Here is a 6,191-nt window from a genome sequence, read left to right on the forward strand (position 1 = left end):
AGCTCCAAAGCTCTGACACGGAGGTGCATTGCCTGTACCTCAAGCTCTTTAGCACGGGTTTCCACCTCCCTTATACGGAGGGTCAAACGGAGATCCTCCGTAGACCGCCCCGCCAGGGGTTCCCCGGCCGTACCAGACTCAGGCGCTTCAGACACCGCCTCAGCCGCATCAGAGTCCACCTCAGCTGCGTCAGACTCCACCCCAGCCGGGAGCACGTTAACAGGCCCTTTGGCATCCGGCTCCGGCCCAGTCTCTGGAGCCACCTTCACACCCCTGCCGCCAGGCCGCTCTACAGCTGCCTTCGGGGCAGAAAGGATACCTCGCTCCACCAGCCCTGCGCACAAAGCGTCCTTAACCTCCGCTTTACGGGCACCATAGGACACTTGAACATCATAAAAACTAGCAATAATCAGCAAATCTGCTTTCTTGCACCCCACTATTTTGTCCCATGAAGGCGAAGTAACAAAATCATCCAAAGAAAACTCCATAATCACACACACACCTACCACCCCCACAACAAGAAAACTGCCAAACAGACCAAACCACATGAGAACAACCACAGAACAAGGCAGAGGACGAGCCCCCAATTCATGTTACGACCCGTCTAGGGCCAGGCCATAACATGAACGAGGCACTCGCTTCCCCCCCAAGACCCAAGCAGCCACAGGAAACAAATCCGTTCGTTATATTGTGATTTATTTACAAAGTGGAAGAAAGAAGAGGAACAACAAAACGGGAGTGTCAACACTTCAGGGTGAGCCAAGGCCAAAATAATAAACAAAACAAATCTACACAAATCCCGCACCCCTGACCTTACCAAAACAAAGTCAAAAATAAAGACAGAGTCTGACCTCCTTAACCAATTCAAAACAGGAGAAAAATGGGTGATCAAAAGAAACGGCAGCTCACCCCTACCCACTCCACTTCCAACACTTTCAAGCCGCACTGCAGCCAGCGGCTGCCACAGACACACTGCTGGGTAATGGGGAGAAGACGCGAGGACCTCTCCAGCCGTAGCACTCCAGCCTCCTTTTAATGGGCGGGTCCTCCAGCTGGAACCAGTCGCGTCAGGGCGGTGTATCCACGCACCAATCGGAGCAGAGCCCTGGCACAGCTGAATTAACATAAACAAATATTACCTGCCCAGAACAAACACATGAAAATACAAGTTCGTAACACTGAGTTGACATGCAATGCCATGAAACACAAGAGTCCAGGTGACCAGAAGTCTGCAAATGAAGTGAAAAAGCCTCGGAAAGTAGAGGTAAATTACCTTCCGCCATATCCAGCAGGTGAAGATGAGGACAGTCAAGAAGAAGAGCGAATTCAGTTGCTTACTGAAGTCAAGAAAAGAGACAACAACAAAGTGATAAAAGAAAAATGGCTAACACATTTGCACATAGACGACATGAAATTGTCAACCCAGCATTGAGGACATCAAAGCCAAATGGCCAGCTTTGTTTGAGGCATCTCATGTGAGTTCCAAATTCATTTTGGGTAGGCTTTTGTGTTGTTTTTAATGTAATCTTTCAAGTTTCAAATAATTTGAGGCTTTATTATGTTTTATTTGTCATTCAGCTGCAGGATGAGTTCTACAGGATCACCCTGGTACATCTTGAACCCAAATTCATGTCCATGCTGGATGAATACACTCCCAAACTGTTGGCCCTTTTCCATTCCAAGGGGGGAGCCATGGGATTGAAGTTGCAGGCTATCATAGCCAAGGTATTTTCCACAGACATTTCAGCTTGGAATTTTAAAGATTTTTTTTTGTCAAATTTCAAGACTCATTTGCATGGTGCACAGCTCCACTAACTTGTTTGCATGTTAGGGCGATCGTGGCTCAAGAGTTGGGAGCTCGCCTTGTAATCCGGAGCCCCGGCTTGGACAGTCTCAGTCGTTGTGTCCTTGGGCAAGACACTCCACCCGTTGCCTACTGGTGGTGGTCAGAGGGCCCGATGGCGCCAGTGTCCGGCAGCCTCGCCTCTGTCAGTGCGCCCCAGGGTGGCTGTGGCTACAACGTAGCTTGCCATCACCAGTTTGTGAATGGGTGGATGACTGGATGTGTAAAGCACTTTGGGGTCCTTAGGGACTAGTAAAGCGCTATACAAATACAGGCCATTTACCATTTTTACCATTTTTTTGTCAGTGCAAGAGGACGTCAGGACGTCACTGATATAATTAACAACACAATAATGGGTTTCATGTTTTAATTGTATTATAAATACATGTCTGTTCTTAGTAAAAAAAAAAACAAAAAACCAAAACCAAAAAAACACAAGTACAGGTATTGCTGCGTTTTTGTTTTGTCCTACAGTCTCGCGGGTTGTCTTAATAAATGGTCACTTATCTGATGGTAATTTTTGGAATTCTTGCTCATTTTCAGTCACCAAGCAATCCTAGCAATAACATAACCAGAAATCTGGTTATTCAGTGCTTGATGGTGTACCTTGGGGAGTCCATTGATCAACTGATCAAAGAGTACAGTGTAAGTGTTGAAATAGAAACATTATTCTGTTTTCGTTATTCATACGTGTTTGTCAAGTTTCAAATAATTTGAGGCATTATCATGTTTTATTTGTCATTCAGCTACAGGATGTGTCCAGGAAATATTTCATGTGTGCAATTACAGTCAGAAAAAACCCATGTTTTTGTTGTTTCAGGATGCTGATGAGGATGGTGTATCACAAGATCTTTCTGGACAGAGTATGAAAATCTACAAAATCAAGGCTGTTGGATCTGAGGAGGATGACATTGGCATTGTGCTGGAGGGTGTGAGAGTTATGCCTGCTCTGGGTAATTTTCCAAGTGCATGTGCAATGCTGGTTGGATTGACATATGCAGTCGATCTTGCCTATCCCAAAGAGCTAAAATACACCTTGGAAGTATTCCAGAAACTTTTCCTTGAACTGGATTGTGCTAGGCTCTCACCAAAAGTGAACAGCCTCAAGAATAAGTTATTGGCTTAAATGAGGACTCTGAAAGAATGAAAGGGAAGTAAGCTCACCGAAAACTTTTGGTTTGTCTTTGTTAGATGCAGCTATCTTTTCAGACCTGCAATGTGTCAGGCTGTATTTGTGCTCTTTATTTTAATGTTTGGTTTTTATTACCTACAAGTTTCTTGGGAATGTTCTGTTTGAAAGGCAACAAATTGGAGGAATCACTAGTGAAGCTTTTCTTTGTTTATAGTGTATGTTACTATAAAACATTAGTTTAAAACAACTTTAAAATTTAACAGAATTGCAGTCCTGTAACTGTAGAAATGCTACTTCCTCTTACATGTGTCTTAGATTTTCTCAGGTTAAACATCCAAATTGGGATAAAAGGTTGATTTACATTATTGATATACCATGTACATGAGTGATAAACCTTTGTTCTACAGTTATATTGAGTGATTCAATTTTTTTTTAAGTTTTTGTTAGTCAATCATAAATAAGTAACAGAGATAAAGGAAACAGAGTAAAGAATATTCATATTTCAGGTTCATGTTGACATTACAGTCTAATCTAATGATTCATTTCGTTTTTACAAAACTGGTTAACATTCATGTAGTTTCTTTATGTTGCTGTTGCTCTGTACACAGAGCTGTGTGATAAACTGTTTATCACACTAAAACAAATTTACAGCAGGGGAATGTATTTAGGAGATCAGGAGATTGTTGATAAGATTTCAGTGTATAGAAGCAGAAAAATGTTATATTATAAATTACCGTGTTTTATTTTCCACAATAAAACAAATCAGGGGCGATTCTAGGATCAGAGCTTTGGGGGTGCTGAGCACCCAGAGAGCTGCTCAGCCAGGCAAGATAAACTTTACTCGTCACGATGAGACTTCTTCCCCGTCTCTGTCAGTCCCTGCATCCTTAAATGTCTCCAGTTGTCCCGAGTTCCCTCTGACTGTCTCCTTGGTGCATTTAAACTCCTGTTCCTCCCTGTCCTCTGTTGTCTTCGTCTCCGTTATCAGTCATCATAATTTTACCCTCTCTGTGCAAGTCTGCAAATTTCTTTATTAAATCATAAGATTCTTAAATTCATCAAGTCTCTCTGTGCCTGGGTCCTCGTCACAAAACATGACATCAGTGTTTTGTACATTTTAACACAATTTAATCCCCACATTTGTGAAAGAAAAGAAAAGCACTTTTTTGAAAAGTCTGTAACAAAACCACCAAATCTGATAAAGGTTATTTAAATGCTGCAAAAGAAGAATGGATTGGAATAAAAAAAAAAAATACATATCCTAACCTTAATTACAGGGGGAGAATGATGAATGATGCTCATAGTGAATAAGAAGTAAACTGAGTGCATTTATTGGACAGAGATTCACTTTTAATATGTATGTATAATATAATAGATACATAAAAATACACTCCAAAAATAGAGTGCTTGAAATGTACAAATGCACAAAATATTGATAAAAAAAATTATAAAAATTGAGGCAACTTTGCCTATGGTACAATGTATACAATGTATGAAAAGATCTTTACTGCAGATATTACTATGGCTCTGCAGATTTGATTGGCAAATTACTTTTGGTGGTCAACTCTCAAGCAGGTTAACAATTTCTGTTTTGCCTGTTAGTACTCCCTGTCTGTTTCCTTACCTGGTTCTTCCTGACCTTGTACTTTCTCCTCACGTTCCCCTCTTTCCTCTCTCCCTCTTTGGACTGACAGTCATACACAAATAGATTATATTCAATTGGATGAAAAAAAAATTACATTAATATGAAAAAAATATTATTAAGATCACTAATAAAAGAAGTCCTCTCTCAGTGTACTTTCAAACAAAAGGCAAATAACCAAAACACATGTACATCTAATGAAAGATATAAATATTGAAATACTGATCCAACATCATTCTTGATTGATGGATCATTTGTTCTTACACTTTTACCTGAATGTTGCTCCTGGGTTTCATATCGGCACATATGACAAAATAATCAGCTTCTCTCATTCCATTTCAAACAGGACAGTGGTAACAACAGTGGGCTACAGACAATTTTAAGTTTTAGATTTTAAATAGGCTGTATAAATGTCAATGGGAGCAACAGGACGGTCAAATGTCGCTGATTTTACTACACGAGGGCGAATTGCAGGGTAACAAACATCATCGGAAAACACGTTTTCAACACTGCAGGTTTTCTTTGTTTGTAATGTTTTTCAGCTAAAAAGAAACATGGTCTGACTCCTACCTAACCATATAAAGAGTAACTGCAGGTTAAATGCATCTAATATGTCCTGTTTTCAGCCAGGCCCTCACACCTCCGCTCTGCTGCGTCTCAGAGTAGGGGAGAGGCGAGCTGGAACAAACCATTTTGGGAGGGGGGGCGGTATCTATACTTTTGTTGTTGAAATGTTACGTCTCAACCAAGTACTGTATGCTTTTTATATTTTAAGTAGTGTGTCACAAAAACAGCAAATATTGTCAAAAAAGTAAGAAATCTTTGGGGGTGCTTTGATTCATTTTGGGCTAAAATGGGCTAAAATCGCCCCTGAAACAAATTACTGCTTTGATGTTTTCTTTGTGAAATTGATTCATTTTACTCAGAAAATAAGTTAAATTCTTTTGATTTTCTCTTATTATTCAGTCATTATTTATAAGGTGTATTTGGAAAATTATTGAATCCAATTTGAGTTTTACTGAAAAAACAAAAATGTTCATTTCTTTGTACTGGATATTTTAGAAAGTTTTTACTAAACCTTTGCCAGATAGTAAATTCAAAGTAATTTTTCTCAGAAATTTATTTCATATCAATTATTTTTTTGGTTAATTTTAACCTTCAGTTTGAGATTTTGTCCCTAAATCCAACACATATTTACAGTTTAATTCAATTAATATCTACTTTTGTTTTCTATTTGAATTTAATTAAAATTTTCTCTACATTTTACATAAATCTGTTGAAATTAAAATCTACTTAATTATTTTAAGTGTCACTTTGTTGCCATAACTTTTTTAAGTAACCTCTAGTCACAGTTTTTACAGTGCACACAAATTCTCATCTACAGATGCACAAACATAAAATTTTCAGATATTTTGGTTTACAAGGTTACAAAACTCAGTTCACAAATAACCATTTGATTTACAAATACGCATTTGATCTACAAGTACAAAATGTTTATGTCCACAATTTGAGCCCATACACCCACCCCAGATTAAAACCAGTGGAGGGGTGTTCCACCTGACATGTGTCACTGG

The sequence above is a fragment of the Oreochromis niloticus genome, unplaced genomic scaffold, assembly GCF_001858045.2.
Source record: "Oreochromis niloticus isolate F11D_XX unplaced genomic scaffold, O_niloticus_UMD_NMBU tig00008304_pilon, whole genome shotgun sequence".
NCBI lineage: Eukaryota > Metazoa > Chordata > Actinopteri > Cichliformes > Cichlidae > Oreochromis > Oreochromis niloticus.